The sequence below is a fragment of the Salmo salar genome, chromosome 19 (genome assembly GCF_965601325.2).
Source record: "Salmo salar chromosome 19, fSalSal1, whole genome shotgun sequence".
In the NCBI taxonomy this organism is placed as follows: Eukaryota; Metazoa; Chordata; class Actinopteri; order Salmoniformes; family Salmonidae; genus Salmo; species Salmo salar.
In genome coordinates, this window is record NC_138309.1 from 38,385,001 (window position 1) to 38,410,866 (window position 25,866).

Below are 25,866 nucleotides of genomic sequence, written 5' to 3' on the forward strand. Positions count from 1 at the left end.
CTACTTTAGACCAGGGTCTATAGGGAATAGGGTGCACTACTTTAGACCAGGGTCTATAGGGAATAGGGTGCACTACTTTAGACCAGGGTCTATAGGGAATAGGGTGCACTACTTTAGACCAGGGTCTATAGGGAATAGGGTCATTTTTCAGGTGGTAACAGAGATGACAAGGATGTTCCCACTAAGCAGATTGATGTGTGTTACAGACCAGACAGACCAAGTCATGGCAAGAAATGGCTGAGCTGGACAGAAAATGTCCTAACAATGTCTTGCTCTCCTCTCCTGTCATCCTATTTATGTGTTGTGTTGTAAGTACACACATCTGTTTTTTGTATGAAATGTTTACTATGTTGAGTACATCTGAAATGTTTACTTTGTTGAGTAGATATGGAATATATACTATGTTGAGTACATCTGTTATTGCCAATTGGTCAATGCTTTAAAATGTGCAGGACAAATTATATAGAACCATTTTCGAAGGTTCTATAAAGAACCGTGCTCACAAGGTTCTAAGTGGAACCTGTATGATGCTATAAAGAACCCTTTCCTAATGTTCTATAGGCGGGTTTACTGACAACGTCACGAAAACTGTGCGTGCAATTCCAAGGGGCAGGGGGCGTGTATTGTTATGTTTCTGGATGGCCAGGTAGCTAGCAACAATGACAGGAAGCTGCCATGTGGGGAATCAGAAGCGACTCGTTTCAGCTCGTTGTATCTTGTTATTGATACCGTGTCTTGTTTTTAGGTGTTTTGACTGATGTCATGTAATATGCTAATATGGCTTAAGTTCGCTAGCTAGCTAACCAACAACTGTAACAATGTATTTGAGAGACAACAAGTGCTCATTGTTCAAATGTATTTGTTTTCAATAAACATTTGGAGACTAAATATAGTTTACATGTTGTCAACAGTCTAAGCCAACCCCGTTTGTTCTGCACTGTAGTTACACACCCATCGGTCTTGTTGCTTAACAACCAACCTGTCTATATATCACCATATAGGGTTCAGCCATGGTTACAACCCCTTATGGGGCTATAAAGAAGGTTCTTTATAGACATTTTTATAGAGAATGGTTCTATAAATAACCATTTCCTAAGGTTCTATAAATAACAATTTCCTAAGGTTCTATAAAGAACCATTTCCTAAGGTTCTATAAATAACAATTTCCTAAGGTTCTATACAGAACACTTTCCTAAGGTTCTATAAAGAACCATTTCCAAAGGTTCTATAAATAACAATTTCCTAAGATTCTATAAAGAACTATTACTAAGGTTCTTTGAACCATTTCCTAAGGTTCTATAAAGAACAATTTCCTAAGGTTCTATAAATAACAATTTCCTAAGGTTCTATAAAAAACATTTCCTAAGGTTCTATAAAGAACCATTTCCTAAGGTTCTTATTTCCTAAGGTTCTATAAATAACCATTTCCTAAGGTTCTATAAATATCAATTTCCCAAGGTTCTATAAAGAACCATTTCCTAAGGTTCTATAAATAACAATTTCCTAAGGTTCTCTAAAGAACCATTTCCTAAGGTTCTATAAATAACAATTTCCTAAGGTTCTATAAAGAACCATTTCCTAAGGTTCTATAAATAACAATTTCCTAAGGTTCTATAAATAACAATTTCCTAAGGTTCTAAAAAGAACAATTTCCTAAGGTTTTATAAAGAACCATTTCCTAAGGTTCTTATTTCCTAAGGTTCTATAAATAACCATTTCCTAAGGTTCTATAAATAACAATTTCCTAAGGTTCTATAAAGAACCATTTCCTAAGGTTCTATAAATAACAATTTCCTAAGGTTCTATAAAGAACCATTTCCTAAGGTTCTATAAAGAACTATTAAGGAGAATGGTTCTATAAATACCCTTAAAAAATCTTAAAGGTTCTCTGTAGATAATTTCGTACTATAGAACCATACATGGTTTTGATTCTGTTTAACCATAATATTATATTGTTAAACTTCTGTAGGTGTTATTATTGTGTTAATAATTGTCTAGCTGAATCAGGTGTGGTAGCTCTGGAACAGCTGGGGGGGGGGGGGGGGGGGCTGAGACCCACTGACTTAGTCATGGCCATGGTCATATATAACATGTAACGGCATAACACAACAAGTTAAATGAACTGGCACGACACTCTCACTCACGGTTGCACAAAAAGATCTGTGAGCAAACCATGCACCCAGATATTAGAACGGGCTGCCGCCCCTACATTTTAATTAGCACTAAAAGAGCACTAATCTGTAATGAGTCGTTGGGGCTCAAAGGGTTCTTTGAGTCATTATGGTTCCACCATCACCGTTCTCAAAGAACCCTTGAGGAACCCTCTTAGTGTGTAGTTATTTCCGTTGCTCTGCAAGGACCATGGCTTTAGTGGACGGACAGGTAACAGAGTGCTACAGTATGTGTTGTTGGTGGTAGAGGGTTGCTGGTTCGAGCTCAGTGAAGGACAGAGACTACTCTACTACATAAGGATGTTAACTCCCCAGGTGGAACTCTAGTCCCCAAGCGGAACTCTAGTCCCCAGGTAGAACTCTAGTCCCCAGGTGGAACTCTAGTCCCCAGGTAGAACTCTAGTCCCAAGTTGGAACTCTAGTCCCCAGGTAGAACTCTAGTCCCCAGGTAGAACTCTTGTCCCCAGGTGGAACTCTAGTCCCCAGGTAGAACTCTAGTCCCCAGGTGGAACTCTAGTCCCCAGGTGGAACTCTAGTCCCCAGATAGAACTCTAGTCCCCAGGTTGAACTCTAGTCCCCAGGTCCCCTACACGGGACAGGGGCAGTAGGATAGAACTCTAGTCCCCAGGTCCCCTACACGGGACGGGGACAGAAGGGTAGAACTCTAGTCCCCAGGTCCCTTACACGGGACGGGGGCAGTAGGGTAGAACTCTAGTCCCCAGGTTGTCCCCTACATGGGAAGGGGGCAGTAGTGTAGAACTCTGGTCTCCAGATCCCTCCTTGTACAAGGGCAGTAGGGTAGAACTCTCGTCCCCAGGTCCCTCCCTGTACAAGGGCAGTAGGGTAGAACTCTCGTCCCCAGATCGTCCCCTACATGGGACGGGGGCAGTAGGGTAGATCTCTAGTCCCCAGGTCGTCCCCTACATGGGAAGGGGGCAGTAGTGTAGAACTCTAGTCTCCAGATCCCTCCTTGTACAAGGGGAGCAGGGTAGAACTCTCGTCCCCAGGTCCCTCCCTGTACAAGGGCAGCAGGGTAGAACTCTCATCCCCAGGTCCCTCCCTGTACAAGGGGAGCAGGGTAGAACTCTCGTCCCCAGGTCCCTCCCTGTACAAGGGCAGTAGGGTAGAACTCTCGTCCCCAGGTCCCTCCCTGTACAAGGGCAGTAGGGTAGAACTCTCGTCCCCAGGTCCCTCCCTGTACAAGGGGAACAGGGTAGATATCTAGTCCCCAGGTCCCTCCCTGTGCAAGGGCAGTAGGGAAGAACTCTCGTCCCCAGGTCCCTCCCTGTACAAGGGGAGCAGGGTAGAACTCTCGTCCCCAGGTCCCTCCCTGTACAAGGGCAGTAGGGTAGAACTCTCGTCCCCAGGTCCCTCCCTGTACAAGGGCAGTAGGGTAGAACTCTCGTCCCCAGGTCCCTCCCTGTACAAGGGGAGCAGGGTAGAACTCTCGTCCCCAGGTCCCTCCCTGTACAAGGGCAGCAGGGTAGAACTCTCGTCCCCAGGTCCCTCCCTGTACAAGGGCAGTAGGGTAGAACTCTCGTCCCCAGGTCCCTCCCTGTACAAGGGGAGCAGGGTAGAACTCTCGTCCCCAGGTCCCTCCCTGTACAAGGGGAGCAGGGTAGAAATCTAGTCCCCAGGTCCCTCCCTGTACAAGGGGAGCAGGGTAGAACTCTAGTCCCCAGGTCCCTCCCTGTACAAGGGGAGCAGGGTAGAACTCTCGTCCCCAGGGCCCTCCCTGTACAAGGGGAGCAGGGTAGAACTCTAGTCCCCAGGTCCCTCCCTGTACAAGGGCAGCAGGGTAGAACTGTGTTGAGAGATGTGTTGAGTGAAACCGACGATTAGACCCTGTTATCAAAGGAATGCTGGCACCGTGTTTCTCACTCTCTCAACACAGAGTCAGACCTACCGTTGGTAGGTTGGACATTCTCAAATATGTTAGGACCATGTCCAGTGACCCCATTCAGGGCTAGACTCAGGGTAGTAAATGAGAACAAGACCAGGAATCAATCTCAGTTCTGTTATAGAGCAGTGCACCTGTCCCAGACCTATTTCCCAGACCTGCTGTTTTCAACTCTCTAGAGACAGCAGGAGCGGTAGAGATACTCTCAAAGATCGGCTATGAAAAAGCCAACTGACACTTACTCTTGTGTTACTGACTTGTTGCACCCTCGACAACTACTATGATTATTATTATTTGACAATGCTGGTCATTTATGAACATTTGAACATGTAGGCCATGTGCTGTTATAATCTCCACCCGGCACAGCCAGAAGAGGACTGGCCACCCCTCATAGCCTGGTTCCTCTCTAGGTTTCTTCCTAGGTTTTGGCCTTTCTAGGGAGTTTTTCCTAGCCACCGTGCTTCTACACCTGCATTGCTTGCTGTTTGGGGTTTTAGGCTGGGTTTCTGTACAGTACTTTGAGATAACAGCTGATGTAAGAAGGGGTATATAAATACATTTGATTTGATTTGATTTGCACTGGAGAGCCGTCAATGCGCCTTTAAAAGTTAATTTACAGACTTTTCGCAGCATTTGCTGTGAATGCGAAAAATCTGATCAACGGCGGAGAAATTGAATCCACGGTTTTCCAAAATGCAACAGTTCCTGAACACAGGAAACACTACGTAGCTCATCTCCTGAGACCCAGATGTATCTCTTAGTGGCATTTGTTGTGTGTCCAGTCTTCTCTAAGATGTATTGATTATGTAGAAAACAAACATTGCGAGCCAGAGCTAAAGGTATTATTTGTAAGTATTGTAAAAACGTATTTTAATTGCGTCTCACTGGGTTGCTGCACTGTCAGCTGTCCAGTACACTGCTCTATGACACATCTTGGATTTAGTCCCAGTCAAAGTTGTTCTGTCTTATGTATTCAAGTTGTCTACCAGTATGTATTCAAATTGTCTACCAGTATGTCTGTATTCAGGTTGTCTACCAGTATGTATGTATTCAAGTTGTCTACCAGTATGTATTCAAGTTGTCTACCAGTATGTCTGTCTTCAGGTTGTCTACCAGTATGTATGTATTCAAGTTGTCTACCAGTATGTCTGTCTTCAGGTTGTCTACCAGTATGTATTCAAGTTGTCTACCAGTATGTCTGTCTTCAGGTTGTCTACCAGTATGTATGTATTCAAGTTGTCTACCAGTATGTATGTATTCAGGTTGTCTACCAGTATGTCTGTCTTCAGGTTGTCTACCAGTATGTCTGTCTTCAGGTTGTCTACCAGTATGTATGTATTCAGGTTGTCTACCAGTATGTCTGTCTTCAGGTTGTCTACCAGTATGTCTTCAGGTTGTCTACCCGTATGTCTGTATTCAGGTTGTCTACCAGTATGTATTCAGGTTGTCTACCAGTATGTATTCAGGTTGTCTACCAGTATGTATGTATTCAGGTTGTCTACCAGTATGTCTGTCTTCAGGTTGTCTACCAGTATGTCTTCAGGTTGTCTACCCGTATGTCTGTATTCAGGTTGTCTACCAGTATGTCTTCACGTTGTCTACCAGTATGTATTCAGGTTGTCTACCAGTATGTATGTATTCAGGTTGTCTACTAGTATGTATGTATTCAGGTTGTCTACCAGTATGTCTTCAGGTTGTCTACCAGTATGTCTGTATTCAGGTTGTCTACCAGTATGTCTTCAGGTTGTCCACGAGTATGTCTTCACGTTGTCTACCAGTATGTATGTATTCAGGTTGTCTACTAGTATGTATGTATTCAGGTTGTCTACCAGTATGTCTTCAGGTTGTCTACCAGTATGTCTGTATTCAGGTTGTCTACCAGTATGTCTTCAGGTTGTCCACGAGTATGTCTTCACGTTGTCTACCAGTATGTATGTATTCATGTTTTCTACCAGTATGTCTTCAGGTTGTCCACGAGTATGTCTTCACGTTGTCTACCAGTATGTATGTATTCAGGTTGTCTACCAGTATGTCTTCAGGTTGTCTACCAGTATGTATTCAGATTGTCTACCAGTATGTATGTATTCAGGTTGTCTACCAGTATGTCTTCAGGTTGTCCACGAGTATGTCTTCACGTTGTCTACCAGTATGTATTTATTCAGGTTGTCTACCAGTATGTCTTCAGGTTGTCCACGAGTATGTCTTCACATTGTCTACCAGTATGTATGTATTCAGGTTGTCTACCAGTATGTCTTCAGGTTGTCCACGAGTATGTCTTCACGTTGTCTACCAGTATGTCTTCACGTTGTCTGCCAGTATGTATTCACGTTGTCTACCAGTATGTCTTCACATTGTCTACCAGTAAGTATTCTGGCTGTCTACCAGTACATCTTCACGTTGTCTACCAGTATGTATTCAGGTTGTCTACCAGTATGTATTCAGGTTGTCTACCAGTACATCTTCACGTTGTCTACCAGTATGTATTCAGGTTGTCTACCAGTATGTCTGTATTCTGGTTGTCTACCAGTATGTCTTCAGGTTGTCTACCAGTATGTCTTCAGGTTGTCTACCAGTATGTATGTATTCAGGTTGTCTACCAGTATGTCTGTATTCAGGTTGTCTACCAGTATGTCTTCAGGTTGTCTACCAGTATGTCTTCAGGTTGTCTACCAGTATGTATGTATTCAGGTTGTCTACCAGTATGTCTTCAGGTTGTCTACCAGTATGTCTTCAGGTTGTCTACCAGTATGTCTTCAGGTTGTCTACCAGTATGTCTTCAGGTTGTCTACCAGTATGTCTTCAGGTTGTCTACCAGTATGTCTTCACGTTGTCTACCAGTATGTATTCAGGTTGTCTACCAGTATGTATGTATTCAGGTTGTCTACCAGTATGTCTGTATTCAGGTTGTCTACCAGTATGTCTTCAGGTTGTCTACCAGTATGTCTTCAGGTTGTCTACCAGTATGTCTTCACGTTGTCTACCAGTATGTATTCAGGTTGTCTACCAGTATGTCTGTATTCAGGTTGTCTACCAGTATGTCTTCAGGTTGTCTACCAGTATGTCTTCAGGTTGTCTACCAGTATGTCTTCACGTTGTCTACCAGTATGTATTCAGGTTGTCTACCAGTATGTATGTATTCAGGTTGTCTACCAGTATATCTTCAGGTTGTCTACCTGTTTTTCTCTCAGAGTTACATGCTGTTCCCAACAAATACCACCAATTGTGGTTGTTGTGTGGCAATTAAAAGATATGGTGAATCAGTAGCAGATAGCATGTCATTATAATATTACTATCAACATGTATTGTCATTGTTAACAGCAGGCAAGCATACATCATAGAGGGGGAGCAGTTGCTTTGCAAAGGAAGTCTGGCTACTGTGACTATATTTTGGTGCAAAGCTAACAATAACTTTAACTGTGTAGGCGTTAAATATGTTGAAACTGTTCTTCAGTCTCTCTTTAGATTATAGATGCCTGTAATCCACAATGCAAGTGGTATTATAACGTCTGCATTCTGCAATGTTTGCATTTGAGAGACTGATTGGCATGATATTGTCTACCTGGCTGTTAGCCAGCCTGCCAGCTTAGTGGAGTCTGCCACTAGCACAGTCAGTGTAGTCAGCTCAGCTATCCCCATTGAGACCGTGTCTGTGCCTCGACCTAGGTTGGGCAAAATTAAAGATGGCGGTGTTCGCCTTAGCAATCTCACTAGTATAAAGACCTCCTCCATCCCTGCCATTATTGAAAGAGATTGTGATACCTCACATCTCAAAATAGGTCTACTTAATGTTAGATCCCTCACTTCAAAGGCAGTTATAGTCAATGAACTAATCACTGATCATAATCTTGATGTGATTGGCCTGACTGAAACATGGCTTAAGCCTGATGAATTTACTGTGTTAAATGAGGCCTCGCCCCCTGGTTACACTAGTGACCATATCCCCCGCGCATCCCGCAAAGGCGGAGGTGTTGCTAACATTTACGATCGCAAATTTCAATTTACAAAAAAAAACAACAACGACGTTTTCGTCTTTTGAGCTTCTAGTCATGAAATCTATGCAGCCTACTCAATCACTTTTTATAGCTACTGTTTACAGGCCTCCTGGGCCATATGCAGCGTTCCTCACTGAGTTCCCTGAATTCCTATCGGACCTTGTAGTCATAGCAGATAATATTCTAATTTTTGGTGACTTTAATATTCACATGGAAAAGTCCACAGACCCCCTCCAAAAGGCTTTCGGATCCATCATTGACTCAGTGGGTTTTGTCCAACATGTCTCTGGACCTACTCACTGCCACAGTCATACTCTGGACCTAGTTTTGTCCCATGGAATAAATGTTGTGGATCTTAATGTTTTTCCTCATAATCCTGGACTATCGGACCACCATTTTATTACGTTTGCAATCGCAACAAATAATCTGCTCAGACCCCAACCAAGGAGCATTAAAAGTCGTGCTATAAATACTCAGACAACCCAAAGATTCCTTGATGCCCTTCCAGACTCCCTCTGCCTGCCCAAGGACGTCAGAGGACAAAAATCAGTTAACCACCTAACTGAGGAACTCAATTTAACCTTGCGCAATACCCTAGATGCAGTTGCACCCCTAAAAACTAAAAACATTTGTCATAAGAAACTAGGTCCCTGGTATACAGAAAATACACGAGCTCTGAAGCAAGCTTCCAGAAAATTGGAACGGAAATGGCGCCACACCAAACTGGAAGTCTTCCGACTAGCTTGGAAATACAGTACCGTGCAGTATCGAAGAGCCCTCACTGCTTCTCGATCATCCTATTTTTCCAACTTAATTGAGGAAAATAAGAACAATCCGAAATTTCTTTTTGATACTGTCGCAAAGCTAACTAAAAAGCAACATTCCCCAAGAGAGGATGGCTCTCACTTCAGCAGTAATGAATTCATGAACTTCTTTGAGGAAAAGATCATGATCATTAGAAAGCAAATTACGGACTCCTCTTTAAATCTGCGTATTCCTCTAAAGCTCCGTTGTCCTGAGTCTGCACAACTCTGCCAGGACCTAGGATCAAGGGAGACACTAAAGTGTTTTAGTACTATATCTCTTGACACAATGATGAAAATAATCATGGCCTCTAAACCTTCAAGCTGCATACTGGACCCTATTCCAACTAAACTACTGAAAGAGCTGCTTTCTGTGCTTGGCTCTCCTATGTTGAACATAATAAACGGCTCTCTATCCACCGGATGTGTACCAAACTCACTAAAAGTGGCAGTAATAAAGCCTCTCTTGAAAAAGTCAAATCTTGACCCAGAAATTATAAAAAACTATCGGCCTATATCGAATCTTCCATTCCTCTCAAACAATTTTGAAAAAGCTGTTGCGCAGCAACTCACTGCCTCCTGAAGACAAACAATGTATACGAAACGCTTCAGTCTGGTTTTAGACCCCATCATAGCACTGAGACTGCACTTGTGAAGGTAGTAAATGACCTTTTAATGACGTCAGACCGAGACTCTGCATCTGTCCTCGTGCTCCTAGATCTTAGTGCTGCTTTTGATACCATCGATCACCACATTCTTTTGGAGAGATTGGAAACCCAAATTGGTCTACATGGACAAGTTCTGGCCTGGTTTAGATCTTATCTGTCGGAAAGATATCAGTTTGTCTCTGTGAATGGTTTGTCCTCTGACAAATCAACTGTCAATTTCGATGTTCCTCAAGGTTCTGTTTTAGGACCACTATTGTTTTCACTATATATTTTACCTCTTGGGGATGTCATTCGAAAACATAATGTTAAATTTCACTGCTATGCGGATGACACACAGCTGTACATTTCAATGAAACATGGGGAAGCCCCAAAATTGCCCTCGCTAGAAGCCTGTGTCTCAGACATAAGGAAGTGGATGGCTGGAAACTTTCTACTTTTAAACTCGGACAAAACAGAGATGCTTGTTCTAGGTCCCAAGAAACAAAGAGATCTTCTGTTGAATCTGACAATTAATCTGGATGGTTGTACAGTCGTCTCAAATAAAACTGTGAAGGACCTCGGCGTTACTCTGGACCCTGATCTCTCTTTTGAAGAACATATCAAGACTGTTTCAAGGACAGCTTTTTTCCATCTACGTAACATTGCAAAAATCAGAAACTTTCTGTCCAAAAATGACGCAGAAAAATTAATCCATGCCTTTGTTACTTCTAGGTTGGACTACTGCAATGCTCTACTTTCCGGCTACCCGGATAAAGCACAAAATAAACTTCAGTTAGTGCTAAATACGGCTGCTAGAATCCTGACTAGAACCAAAAAATGTGATCATATTACTCCAGTGCTATCCTCCCTACACTGGCTTCCTGTTAACCTGTTGGGGCTAGGGGGCAGTATTTGCAAAGCCGGATAAAAAAACGTACCCGATTTAATCTGGTTACTACTCCTGCCCAGTAACTAGAATATGCATATAATTATTGGCTTTGGATAGAAAACACCCTAAAGTTTCTAAAACTGTTTGAATGGTGTCTGTGAGTATAACAGAACTCATTTGGCAGGCCAAAACCTGAGAAGATTCCTTGCAGGAAGTGGCCTGTCTGACCATTTCTTGCCCTCCTTGATCATCTCTAACAAATACAGGGGATCTCTGGCATGACGTGACACTTCCTACGGCTCCCATGGGCTCTCAGAAGGCGGGAAAAAGCTGAACGATGTAATTCCATCCCCAGGCTGAAACACATTAGCGCGTTTGGCAAGTGCTCTATCAGAGGGCCATTAGACTGAGGCTCGTGCATGAGGGGATAGAATGCTTTTACTTTCACTCTCTTTGTAATAAAAAACGATTTCCCGGTCGGAATATTATCGCTTTTTTACGAGAAAAATGGCATAAAAATTGATTTTAAACAGCGGTTGACATGCTTCGAAGTACGGTAATGGAATATTTTGAATTCTTCAGTGTTGCTTGCCTCGAAGCGAGCATAAAAGGCATTTAGCTCATCTGGTAGGCTCACGTCACTGGGCAGCCCGCGGCTGGGTTTGTCTTTGTAGTCCGCAAAAGTTTGCAAGCCCTGCCACAGCCGGTTCAGAGAATTCAATCTTAGTCCTGTATTGAAGCTTTGCCTGTTTGATTGTTTGTCTGAGGGCATAGCGGGATTTTTTACAAGTGTCCGGATTAGTGTCCCGCTCCTTGAAAGCGGCAGCTCTAGCCTTTAGCTCAGTGCGGATGTTGCCTGTAATCCATGGCTTCTGTTTGGATTATGTACGTACGGTCACTGTGGGGACGACGTCGTCGATGAAGCCGATGACTGAGGTCGTGTACTCCTCAGTGCCATTGGATGAATCACGGAACATATTCCAGTCTGTGCTAACAAAACACTCCTGTAGGCTAGCATCTGCGTCATCTGACCACTTCCGTATTGAGTGTATCACTGGTACTTCCTGCTTTAGTTTTTGCTTGAAAGCAGGAATCAGGAGGATAAAATGATGGTCAAATTTGCCAAATGGAGGGTGAGGGAGAGCTTTGTATGTGTCTCTGTGTGTGGAGTAAAGGTGGTCTAGAGTTTTTTTCCCTCTGGTTGCACATGTGACATGTTGGTTGAAATGAGGTAAAACGAATTGAAGTTTCACTTCATTTAAGTCCCCGGCCACTAGGAGCGCAGCTTCTGGAGGAGGATTTTGTTGTTCGCTTATGGCCTTATAGAGCGGTCTTAGTGCCAGCTTTGTTCTGTGGTGGTAAATAGACGGCTACGAATAATATAGATGACAACTCTCTTGGTAGATAGTGTGGTCTACAGCTTATCATGAGGTACTCTACCTCAGGCGAGCAATATTTCGAGACTTATTTAATATTAGACATCGCGCATCAGTTGTTATTGACAAATAGACACACATCCCCGCCCCTCATCTTACCAGATGTAGCTGCTCTGTCCTGGCGATGCACGGAAAACCCAGCCACCTCATTCAGCCACGACTCAGTGAAACATAAGATATTACAGATTTGAATGTCCCATTGGCAGGATAGTCTTGACCGTAGATGATCCAGTTTATTCTCCAGTGATTGGCCAATAGAACTGATGGTAGTGGTGATTTACTCACTCGCCTACGAATCCTCACAAGGCACCCCGACCTTCTCCGCCTTTTCTTCAAGCAAATGACAGGGATTTGGACCTGGTCTTGGAGAAGCGGTATATGGTTTTATTAATGGTTTTATTAATTTATTGCCAATGGGGCCTGCTTGTGTAACTGCTAAACTGTTTGCTGACTGTACAATGCACTGCATAATTGTAGCGGGGTTTTACTAACGCGTTAGTTCTAGTAGCTGTGTTGACTACGAAGTTACTAACGTCGTCTCTGTTTAGCGGTTATGTTATGTTAGGTTTGGCAAGCGAAGGGAAAAGGTGAGAGGAGAAGAGCACGTAGACGCGAGAAGGAATTATACAATGAGCATGATGTTCATGTTGTTTGTACGTTGGCTGCTATGAAAGTGAACTGTGTTTGTGTGTGATACATTCCCCCGATTCTGTTGAATTTTTTTTTTCTTAAACGGAAGAACACTAAAGTAAACGGTGATAAACATGCCAGAATTTGTCCAATAGAAACTCTCGTTTGCAACTGTTTGGACTAATGATTACACCCTAGATCAGCTAGATGCAGGCAAGAGTGTGCAAGGCGGTATTGAATGTGTCACTGTCTGTCACCTTGGTTACTCTAATCTGTGTGCACCTACGTTGTAAACTTTCATTCATAGGCTAGGTCATAGCAATGTCATGATGGGTATAGGGAACATTAGTGTATCATGATAGTATCCTAAACCTATCGATGTTACATTGAACTGGATGAATGGAACATGAATGACAGTCATCCAATATGCTGTAATAGAAATAAGGCCATGCTCATAAAAAAAATTATCATCATCCCTCATCTTAAACGTCACCAACCGCCACTGACATCTATCTACCCCCAACACTCTTGTACAGTAGTACCCATATCAGACAGGTAATCGTTATATGTTTTAAACAGCCCTGAATTTACCACTTTCTTGCACGGATACCCATTTATAAATATCAGTGGGTAACTGGCAAATTGGGAGACGTTGGTGTGTTGTTAAACCATGGGGGCTGTTTGCCTTTCAAGTTAGCGAGGTGTTAAACAATGGAAGTGTTAATGAATTTACCTGCAAAAAAAGCAGAGAAGCATTCACAGAGACCTGATGTTAGTTACAGGGTCTGTGAAAATGCAGAAATCACGACTAGGTCTTTAGGTGGGTTTTATACCCTCTACCCCTTTCAGATATAACAAAAATCAGGCAAAAAGAACCAGTCATGGTAACTCAGTGGTATTTCATCCTGTGTTTGAAAGGGATATAGGTGTACATCTCAATGGAACCCTATCTTATTCCTTACCTGGTACACTACTTTTCACCAGTGCCCAGCACATATTTTAACTCAGTTTTTCTACACAGAAACGTGAGTGTGTTTGGGGCCAGAGATAGAGGGTCCAGGCCCTCCTCAAACCCTCCACAAAGTTAACAGAGCTGTTACACGTGCAGCTTGAGTGAGGGCCTCAGTTCAGCTTCTAACAATACATTACTATTAAATAGGGGCTTCCAGAGTCTGTGGCTATGCATGTTTGTATCAGAGGTGAGGATGGTGATCATGTGGGTTGTTGATAGATATATGTAACAGTATAGCTTCCATCCCTCTCCTCACCCCTACCTGGGCTTGAACCAGGGACCCTCTGCACACATCAACAACTGACACCCATGAAGCATCGTTACCCATCGCGCCACAAAAGCCACGGCCCTTGCAGAGCAAGGGGAACAACTACTTCAAGGTCTCAGAGCGAGTGACGTCACCGATTGAAACGCTATTAGCGCGCACCACCGCTAACTAGCTAGCCATTTCACATCGGTTACATATACACAATGGAAATGGCCTACTGTAGGCATCCTACAGAGGAGGAGAGAATATATCATGGCTAACTCAGTGTCAGCCACCAACAACCTAATCCTAGATTCAATCCAATTCTCAGTGTTCTAACCCTAACCCTAACATTCCTCTCTATCAGAGCAACATTCTCAGTGTTCTAACCTTTACATTCCTCTCTATCAGAACAACATTCTCAGTGTTCAAACCCTTACATTCCTCTCTATCAGGACAACATTCTCAGTGTTCTAACCCTTACATTCCTCTCTATCAGAACAACATTCTCAGTGTTCTAACCCTAACATTCCTCTCTATCAGGACAACATTCTCAGTGTTCTAACCCTTACATTCCTCTCTATCAGAACAACATTCTCAGTGTTCTAACCCTAACATTCCTCTCTATCAGAACAACATTCTCAGTGTTCTAACCCTTACATTCCTCTCTATCAGAACAACATTCTCAGTGTTCTAACCCTAACATTCCTCTCTATCAGGACAACATTCTCAGTGTTCTAACCCTAACATTCCTCTCTATCAGAACAACATTCTCAGTGTTCTAACACGGATTACATACAACAAAACAACAATAACAGGATTAGCCAACCAGACACCTTTGAACTAGAACCGTGTGTGTGTGTGTGTGTGTGTGTGTGTGTGTGTTAGTCTGCGTGTTGATTTAAGTTCCTGTTGTGTTGTTATAAGATGTTGTAATGCAAGCCTTTCAATTATTCCTTCATTAGTATATAAAACACACAAGACATAACAAGCATAACCAGCAGAAAAAAATATTCAGCTGTTCAACTGTTCAACTGTTCAGCTATTCAGCTGTTCAACTGTTCAACTGTTCAGCTATTCAGCTGTTCAACTGTTCAGCTATTCAGCTATTCAGCTGTTCAGCTGTTCAGCTGTTCAACTATTCAGCTGTTCAACTATTCAGCTGTTCAGCTGTTCAACTATTCAGCTGTTCAACTGTTCAACTATTCAGGGGTTCACCTGTTCAGCTGTTCAGCTATTCAGCTGTTCAACTGTTCAACTATTCAGCTATTCAGCTGTTCAACTATTCAGCTGTTCAACTATTCAGCTGTTCAGCTGTTCAGCTGTTCAACTATTCAGCTGTTCAACTGTTCAACTGTTCAGCTGTTCAACTGTTCAACTATTCAGCTGTTTAGCTGTTCAGCTGTTCAACTACTCAGCTGTTCAACTGTTCAACTATTCAGCTTTTCAGCTGTTCAGCTATTCAGTTGTTCAACTGTTCAAATATAAAACTATTCAGCTGTTCAGCTGTTCAACTATTCAGCTGTTCAACTATTCAGCTGTTCAACTGTTCAACTATTCAGCTATTCAGCTATTCAGTTGTTCAACTGTTCAAATATTCAGCTATTCAGCTGTTCAACTGTTCAGCTATTCAGCTGTTCAACTGTTCAACTGTTCAGCTATTCAACTATTCAGCTGTTCAACTGTTCAACTATTCAGTTATTCAGCTGTTCAGCTATTCAGTTGTTCAACTATTCAGCTATTCAACTATTCAGCTGTTCAGCTATTCAGCTGTTCAAATGTTCAGCTGTTCAACTATTCAGCTGTTCAACTATTCAGCTGTTCAACTGTTCAGCTGTTCAGCTATTCAGCTTTTCAGCTATTCAGCTGTTCAACTAGTCAATTATTCAGCTGTTCAGCTATTCAACTGTTCAACTATTCAGCTGTTCAACTATTCAGCTGTTCAGCTATTCAGCTGTTCAAGTATTCAGCTATTCAACTATTCAGCTGTTCAGCTATTCAGCTGTTCAACTATTCAGCTATTCAACTATTCAGCTATTCAACTATACAGCTATTTAACTATTCAGCTGTTCAATTATTCAGCTGTTCAGCTATTCAGGTGTTCAGCTATTCAGCTGTTCATCTATTCAGCTATTCAGCTGTTCAACTATTCAGCTATTCAGTTATTCAGCTGTTCAACTATTCAGCTGTTCAGCTGTTCAGCTATTCAGCTGTTCAACTATTCAGCTGTTCAGCTATTCAGCTGTTCAACTATTCAGCTGTTCAACTGTTCAACTATTCAGCTGTTCAGCTATTCAGCTATTCAACTATTCAGCTATTCAGCTATTCAACTATTCAGCTATTTAACTATTCAGCTGTTCAACTATTCAGCTGTTCAGCTGTTCAAGTATTCAGCTGTTCAGCTATTCAGCTGTTCAGCTATTCAGCTGTTCAACTATTCAGCTGTTCAGCTGTTCAGCTATTCAGCTGTTCAACTGTTCAGCTGTTCAGCTATTAAGCTATTCTGCTATTCAGCTATTCAACTGTTCAGCTGTTCAGCTATTCAGCTATAAGTCAAGTCAGCTCCTAGTTGGTACTGATACAGTAAGTAGGACAAGTCAACTCCTAGTTGGTACTGATACAGTAAGTAGGACAAGTCACCTCCTAGTTGGTACTGATACAGTAAGTAGGACAAGGTGTTGGGTGTCTGACTGACTGTGTGCGGAAGGTGTCTGCCTGTAAGATAAGATACAATAGAGGATATGTAGTGGCTGTCTTGGCCTGTATTCAATTATTCAGCTGTTCAACTATTCAATTATTCAGCGGTTCAGCAATTCAACTGTTCAACTATTCAGCTGTTCAGCTATTCAGCTGTTCAACTATTCAGCTATTCAACTATTCAGCTATTCAACTATTCAGCTATTTAACTATTCAGCTGTTCAGCTATTCAGCTGTTCAGCTATTCAGGTGTTCAGCTATTCAGCTGTTCATCTATTCAGCTGTTCAGCTGTTCAGCTATTCAGCTGTTCAGCTGTTCAGCTGTTCAGCTGTTCAGCTATTCAGCTGTTCAGCTGTTCAGCTGTTCAGCTGTTCAGCTATTCAGCTGTTCAGCTATTCAGCTGTTCAACTATTCAGCTGTTCAACTATTCAGCTGTTCAACTATTCAGCTGTTCAGCTGTTCAGCTGTTCAGCTGTTCAGCTGTTCAACTATTCAGCTGTTCAACTGTTCAGCTGTTCAGCTGTTCAGCTATTCAGCTGTTCAGCTGTTCAGCTGTTCAGCTATTAAGCTATTCTGCTATTCAGCTATTCAGCTATAAGTCAAGTCAGCTCCTAGTTGGTACTGATACAGTAAGTAGGACAGGTCAACTCCTAGCTGGTACTGATACAGTAAGTAGGACAAGTCAACTCCTAGCTGGTACTGATACAGAAAGTAGGACAAGTCAACTCCTAGCTGGTACTGATACAGTAAGTAGGACAAGTCAACTCCTAGCTGGTACTGATACAGAAAGTAGGACAAGTCAACTCCTAGTTGGTACTGATACAGTAAGTAGGACAAGTCAACTCCTAGCTGGTACTGATACAGAAAGTAGGACAAGTCAACTCCTAGTTGGTACTGATACAGAAAGTAGGACAAGTCAACTCCTAGTTGGTACTGATTCAGTAAGTAGGACAAGGTGTTGGGTGTCTGACTGACTGTGTGCGGAAGGTGTCTGCCTGTAAGATAAGATACAATAGAGGATATGTAGTGGCTGTCTTGGCCTGTCCTACAGCCAAGCACATGGCGTGACAGGCAGCTGCATCAGTCGGACACACCCACACTCACTCCTGTCCCACTTGTGTGGACCTGTGAGACCTACATGCAGCTGTAAAGGTACTAAGCCTGGGACTTGACTCAAGACTCGATCTGTTCTACTTGGGACTTGACTCGAGACTCGACCCATTCTACTTGGGACTTGACTCGAGTCTCGACCAGTTCTACTTGGGACTTGATTCGAGTCTCGATCCGTCTACTTGGGACTTGATTTGAGACTCAACCCATACTACTTGGACTTGACTCGAGACTCGATCTGTTCTACTTGGGACTTGACTCAAGTCTCGACCTGTTCTACTTGGGACTTGACTTGAGACTCAACGCGTTCTACTTGGGACTTGACTTGAGACTCGATCTGTTCTACTTGGGACTTGACTTGAGACTCAGACCTTGTGACTTGCTTGTGACTCGAATAATAGTGATTTGGTCCCACATCTGGTAGATGGTAAATATCCGTATTTGACTAAAACTTTACATTTAATGAAAAATAAAAAACGTGTATCCAATGGCAGGTTGTGAGCATGTTGATAAATATGTCAGTTTTACAGTTGTATTATCCTTATACAGCACATATGTAGGACAAATGATCAGAAATAGGGGTATTGTAAAGCAGTTGGCTACTGTAAAAACGTAGCACAGTATTGTAAGCCATTTCTGCCCCATGCAACAATCTACAAGATCACCTTTTCTACTTGCCTTGCTGGGGAGGCAACTAGAAACACTGAGATAGGGTACAGGCAGGGGTTTTATTCTAAAATATAAATTATTACTAAAGAAAATGAAACCAAAAAGTGCTTAATAATAGACAGAATGGATAACTGAGTTGAAAGGAAATTCTCAACCTAACGACTTACTGAGATCTAAGGTGTTATACTGAACAAAAACATAAACACAACAGTTTCAAAATGTTAACTGAGTTAAAGTTCATATAAGGAAATCAGTCAATCAATTAAAATAAATAAATTAGGCTCTATTCTATGGGTTTCATGACTGGGCCGGGGCGCAACCAATGGTGGGCCTGGGAGGGCATTGGCCCACCCACTGGGGAGCCAGGCCCAGCCAATCATGAATGAGTTTCTCCCGACAAAAGGTCTTTATTACCGACATAATTTCTCGTCCGTTTCATCAGCTGTCCGTGTGGCTGGTCTCAGACGATCCAGCAGGTGAATAAAACGGATGTGGAGGTCCTGGGCTGCTGTGGTTACACGTGGTCTGCGGTTGTGAGGCCGGTTGGACATACTGCCAATTTCTCTAAAACAACATTGGAGGCGGCTTATGGTAGCGAGATTAACATAAAATTCTCTGGCAAAAGCACTGGTGGGCATTCCTACAGTCAGCATGCCAATATTACGCTTCCTCAAAACCTGAGACATCTGTGGCATTGTGTTGTGTGACAAAACTGGACATTATAGAGTGGCATTTTATGTCCCGAGCACAAGGTGCACCTGTGTAATGATCATGCTGTTTAATCAGCTTCTTGATATGCCACACCTGTCAGGTGGATGGATTATCTTGGCAAAAGAGAAATGCTCACTAGCAGGAATATAAACAAATGTGTACACGAATTCTGAGAGAAATAAGCTTTTGGTGCCTATGGAACATTTTGCGATCATTTATTTCAGCTCATGAAACATGGGACCAACACTTTACATGTTGCGTTTATATTTTGTTCAGTATATAAATTGCCTTCGAAAGTATTCAGACCCCTTGACTTTTTCCACATTTTGTTACGTTACAGCTTTATTCTAAAATGGATTAAATAAATAAAAATTCTCAGCAATCTAAACACAATACTCCATAATAACAAAGTGAAAACATATGTTTTTAAATTTTTGCAAATGTATCAATAATAAAAAACATAAGTATTCAGACCCTTTGCTATGAGACATGAAATTGAGCTCAGGTGCATCCTGTTTCCATTGATCATTCTTGAGATGTTTCTACAACTTGATTGGAGTCCACCGGTGGTAAATTCAATTGATTGGACATGATTTGGAAAGGCACACACCTGTCTATATAAGGTCCCACAGTTGACAGTGCATGTCAGAGCAAAAACCAAGCCACGATGTTGAAGGAATTGTCCATCGAGCTCTGAGACAGGATTGCGTCGAGGCACTAATCTGGGGAAGGGTACCAAAACATTTCTGCAGAAATGAGGCTGATGGTGTTGTTTGGTGGCCATGAGGCTGATAGTGTTGTTTGGTGGCCATGAGGCTGATGGTGTTGTTTGGTGGCCATGAGGCTGATGGTGGTGTTTGGTGGCCATGAGGCTGATGGTGTTGTTTGGTGGCCATGAGGCTGATGGTGGTGTTTGGTGACCATGAGGCTGATGGTGTTGTTTGGTGGCCATGAGGCTGATGGTGGTGTTTGGTGACCATGAGGCTGATGGTGTTGTTTGGTGGCCATGAGGCTGATGGTGGTGTTTGGTGGCCATGAGGCTACTGGTGTTGTTTGGTGGCCATGAGGCTGATGGTGTTGTTTGGTGGCCACCTGTCAGTTGTGACTGTGGATACTACATCGGTCTATGGCTGAGTTGAGTTGAGCAGTGTGTCGTTATGTCGGATGATATTAAATAAGCCGCCATCGGAGGCTATCTCTTGTGTATCTTGGCTACATTGGCATTTACAATTTTTGGGGTTTTGTTTGTCAATTTCAGTTAATAGCCTATGTCAGTCTAGTTGTTGGAGCTATCTGTTGTATGGTGAACTGGGGCTTCATCAAAGTTTATTTGTGAGTAAATCTGGCTTGGCAGTGCATACCCAGCCACCGACCTCACCGCATGTCACTGATCAACATGGGACTATAAACACAATAAAGTTTTGAAAACTGATTCAATAGAAGATATTTAAAAGACTAACTAGAAGTCATGAATCCTGTGGATGGATTGGAAGGACCTGGAAGTGTTGGCAGGTATGTTGGCATGTATCTGCCATGTGGTGTCACCGAAAACACAACAAAGAGCAGGGATCTGAGGAGCAGGAAACATCAACATCATGTCTCTACAAGGTCACTTCCTGATGAAGTCTGGTGGATTTAATATCACTGCTCTGGTGCTGAGAGTTTAATATAACTGTTCTGGTGATGAGAGTTTAATATTACTGCTCTGTTCTGGTGATGAGAGCTTAATATCACTGCTCTGTTCTGGTGATGAGAGTTTAATATCACTGCTCTGTTCTGGTGATGAGAGCTTAATATCACTGCTCTGTTCTGGTGATGAGAGTTTAATATCACTGTTCTGGTGATGAGAGTTTAATATCACTGCTCTGGTGATGAGAGTTTAATATCACTGTTCTGGTGATGAGAGTTTAATATCACTGCTCTGTTCTGGTGATGAGAGTTTAATATCACTGTTCTGCTCTGGTGATGAGAGTTTAATATCTCTGTTCTGGTGATGAGAGTTTAATATCACTGTTCTGGTGATGAGAGTTTAATATCACTGTTCTGGTGATGAGAGTTTAATATCACTGCTCTGTTCTGGTGATGAGAGTTTAATATCCCTGTTCTGCTCTGGTGATGAGAGTTTAATATCACTGTTCTGGTGATGAGAGTTTAATATCACTGCTCTGGTGATGAGAGTTTAATATCACTGTTCTGGTGATGAGAGTTTAATATCACTGTTTTGCTAATGAGAGTTGAATATCACTGCTCTGGTGATGAGAGTGTAATATCACTGCTCTGGTGATGAGAGTTTAATATCACTGTTCTGGTGATGAGAGTTTAATATCACTGCTCTGTTCTGGTGATGAGAGTTTAATATCTCTGCTCTTCTCTGGTGATGCGAGTTTAATATCGCTGCCCTTCTTTGGTGATGAGAGTTTAATATCACTGTTCTGTTCTGGTGATGAGAGTTTAATATCTCTGCTCTTCTCTAGTGATGAGAGTTTAATATCACTCTTCTGTTCTGGTGATGAGAGTTTAATATCACTGTTCTGGTGATGAGAGTTTAATATCACTGCTCTGTTCTGGTGATGAGAGTTTAATATCACTGCTCTGTTCTGGCGATGAGAGTTTAATAACACTGTTCTGGTGATGAGAGTTTAATATCTCAGCTTTGCTCTGTTGTATTTGAAGGTAGACTCAGGGAAATGATGTCGCCACGAGCAGCACCGGAGATATTGAGATGAGTGAGATGCAAAACTTAGCTTTCACACAGTCAGTCACACACAGTATCTGTGCATGTAGTAGCCACCGGACCAAAACAGCAGAGAAGATGAGCCTCGCGCTTCTGCGCTCTTAGTTGTTATGGAAATTGACCCACTATGCTGTTTCTACTTTCTATGTCATATCGCTGAGTCCACCTTTAAAATAATTTAGCCTGTGTGCTGTAGACAGGTCCCAGATCTGTTTGTGTTGTCTTGGGGATTTCTATGGTCATTATCATAGCATTATAGGAGTTGGCAAGACAGTACAAACAGATCGAGGACCAGGCTACATGTGCTGCTCTCAATAAAGAAACAGTCGTTCCCTCAGTCTCAACAGGGCAGAGGAGAGATATTTACTGGCTCCGTCTTCAATGCAAGTCAGACCTGGCAACCGATTGCTGGACAGACTGCATGGATAAAGTCTCTAGAGTCTAGACTACCTGGGATTCATAATCAACATGTGCAGACACACAAATGTCTGAATCATATCTGACTGAATCATAAAACAGACCATGCAATCTGAATCATATCTGACTGAATCATAGAACAGAACATGCAATGTGAATCATATCTGACTGAATCATAAAACAGACCATGCAATCTGAATCATATCTGACTGAATCATAAAACAGACCATGCAATGTGAATCATATCTGACTGAATCATAAAACAGACCATGCAATCTGAATCCTATCCGACGATGACAGGATCAGTCAATTCAAAACTTTATCCAAGTTTTCCTAGTCCATTGACAGAAAAAGGATCTATCTAGAACCTATAAGGGTTCTTCGGCTGTCCCCATAGGAGAACCCTTTGAAGAACCTGTTTTGGTTCCAGGTAGAACCCTTTTGGTTCCAAGTAGAACCCTTTTGGTTCCAGGTAGATCCCATTTGAGATTCATGTAGGACGTTTTCTACAGAGGGATCTGCATGGAACCCCAAAGGGTTCTACGTGGAACCAAAAAGGGTTCTCCCTAGAATATAAAAGGGTTCTCCTATGGGGACAGCTGAAGAACCTTTTAGGGAACCTTTTTTTTCTAAGACACTAGATGACAACGAACAGATGTTGTCAAAGATAACATTTAACATAGGAAGGAGAACCAAATATTCAGTTACAGCATCACTGGAGGTGTGTGAGTGGGCATGGTCACACTTTCATCTACGTGGTTCAGCAGCTTCAAACTTCATTTGGGATTTGGGACTGTAGGGGGAGGGGTGCGCTAAACTGCGCTTCCCAACTGGAAAAACCCCGTGCAGCGGAGTGGGTATAGATAGCTCTGCCACTCAGGATAGCTCAGGGCTACTGGTTCAAGTCCGTGCTGGTTGTTCGCGCTGCAGCTGTAAGTCTGTTGGGACACGGGTCTATAAATATAGCCTACTACAACAACAAAACGAAATAACTCGTGAAAAGTAAAGTTAGGAAGTCTAAAGTTCAATATTCACTTTTCAAGTCCGCACATCCCTGAGGAAATATACATTTATTATGTCCTCTATAAAAATTATGCGTATGATATGCAGTAACCGTACAGCCCAGAGAACTACTTGAGACATACTATAGAAACTGAAGCAGATGCACTGTCCCAGGTCAAATAACGTAAATTCAACTAATCATCCACTGCGTAAAACCAAGGTAAACCTACCTGGAAAAAAGACGGACAAATATTTAGATTAGATTCCAAGTTTTTCTTCAATTTTCCTCAATCTTCCACGGTTTATTGATATTACAGTCCAAATATGTGGTGCTCGTGTGTCTTCCCGACCAGTCGGTCTAGATTCCCAGTTATGTCTGCATCACCCGGAGTTGTGTAGGAGCGCGCATTAAAAGTGGAGACTGGGATGGGACCAAAGTATTCCCCTCACTTCGCCCGTCCCACTCCTAGGCTACATCCCAAATGCACCCTACTCCCTATGCACCTATATAGGGCGCAATTTGGGATGTACACAGAGTCGGAGCGGGAAAAAATGCCTTCAAAACAGGATTCAAGTGCAATAGTATAAGCAGAGAAGGCTATGGAGAGAGAGGCAGGATGCTGCCGGCTAGTTATGGCAAACAAACTGCTGCATTTGCACCAAAACATTGTTATTCTGAAAGCATCATTTTTCAGGAGGACATTTTTTCTTTTTAAAGGAGATATGGAAGCATTAAGATTGATTCATTGAAACGGATTTAATTTAATGAGCGTTTTTCATCAAACACTATGAGTCAGTCTGTGTTATCTGAGTTATATATTAAGTCAGACAGTGTGTGCGTGTGTGTTGGGACTGCCTGCCATTTTGATTAGATTTTTTCCCCCTCTCCAATTTCAAGGAGGAAATGAGATATTGGTGCACTTAAACAATGGACGTGTCTTTTAATGGACCCTTTTCATCAAACACCATATATGATGACTAATCAAATCAATACACCTAATTCTGTGCTGTCTAAGTTATGTACAATATACCTTATATTTTTTATTTATTTAACTAGGCAAGTCAGTTAAGAACAAATTCTTATTTATAATGACAGCCTAGGATTTTTACCTTGTCAGCTCGGGGATTCAATCTTGCAAACTTTCGGTTACTAGTCCAACGCTCTAACCACTAGGCTACCAGCCGCCCTACAGTAGGCCTGCGGTAGACCTGTGGTAGGCCTGCGGTAGACCTCTAATCACTATCCTATTCTTGTAAAAACACTGCTGCATTTGGGGCGGCAGGTAGCCTAGTGCGTTGGGCCAGTTACCGAAAGGTTGCTGGATCAAATCCCCAAGCTTACAAAGTAAAAATCTGTCGTTCTGCCCCTGAACAAGGCAGTTAACCCACTGTTCCCCAGTAGGCTGTCATTGTAAATAGGAATTTGTTCTAGTTAAATAAAGGCTAAAAATTATAAATCTGCATTCCTATGGCATATGGAATGCAGCTGATGTCTATAGGTTAGAGTTGAATGAGGTTCTCTGTCAGTCTAATAGTAAAAGTATCAATGTTATTACATTGACTGGACATCTCAGTTGACTGTAGGCCTCTTGCCACAGTAAAGCCTGTCATGTAGGTGTTTACAGTCACACCAGGGCTGGGAGGACAATCACTCCTCCCCTGTCACTAAGGCACCAAATAAACCAATCATCACCTGTTTGGGAAACACACCAGAAACAGACCAGTCTCTGAGTGTGTCCCAAGTGGCACCCTCTTTCCCATAGGCCATGGTCAAAAGTAGTGCACTAAATAGGGATGGGGTTTAATTTGGGATGCAACCTCTGTTACAGTCCACTGTTTCCTCTGGGCTTTATCCCTGGGTATACAATACAATGGGAACCACGGCACGCATGATGAAACAATTACTGACTAGACTGAATGAAGTATCTATTCTATTCTAATTTACACTAATCTAACACAGAGTCCATCCACACACACACACACACACACACACACACACACACACACACACACATACACACACACACACACACACACACACACACACACACACACACACACACACACACACACACACACACACACACACACAGCCTCAAGAACCTCTAAGTTCCATCAGAACCAGCACATTTTCATGCCTTGTGTAAGTAATTGCCGTTCATTTAGCCAGAAAAGTGGATGACATTTCACCGAGAAGGTTCATTGCTCTCTCAACAAACTCCTTAGTTGAACAGCTTGTCAACCGGCACCATGGACCATTACATTACAGTGTGAATCCCAAATGGCTACCCTATTCCCTTTATAGCGCACTACTGCTGACCAGGGCCCATAGGGAATAGGGTGCCATTTGGGACTCAGAACACAAGCTGTGCCAGTGCAATCTGTCCCACTAATAATAAACTCCCCAATGGGAAACTATAGGGTGAATTATGACGGTTCAGAAACATAACCACCTTCCATCCTTCACTGAAAACCATTTAGCCTTGCACACCTTGGCTGTTTCTCCTTCTCAATAGTAGAGTTATTCATATCTGGGTAGACCTGTATCTGGGTAGACCTGTATCTGGGTAGACCTGTCTAGTATCTGGGTAGACCTGTATCTGGGTTGACCTGTATCTGGGTAGCCCTGTATCTGGGTAGACCTGTATCTGGGTAGACCTGGCTGGTCTGGTCTTAGCTGTATTTGGGTAGACCTGTATCTGGGTAGACCTGTATCTGGGTAGACCTGTATCAGGGTAGACCTGTATCTGGGTAGACCTGTTTGGTCTAGTCTTAGCTGTATCTGGGTAGACCTGTAT

The 25,866-nt window shown here is 42.6% G+C and overlaps 1 protein-coding gene across 5 annotated transcripts in view; it reads right to left on the reverse strand.

Moving 5' to 3' along the window:
- Window positions 1–23,492, reverse strand: part of vit (vitrin) — a 173,363-nt gene extending 149,871 nt beyond the window's left edge. For all 5 annotated transcript variants that reach the window (XM_045702271.2, XM_045702270.2, XM_045702268.2 and 2 more), the window contains exon 1: window positions 23,299–23,492. The gene's annotated coding sequence lies outside the window, so the exon portion shown is untranslated. The remainder of the gene's footprint in view (window positions 1–23,298) is intronic.
- Between the last annotated feature and the right edge of the window lie 2,374 nt (window positions 23,493–25,866).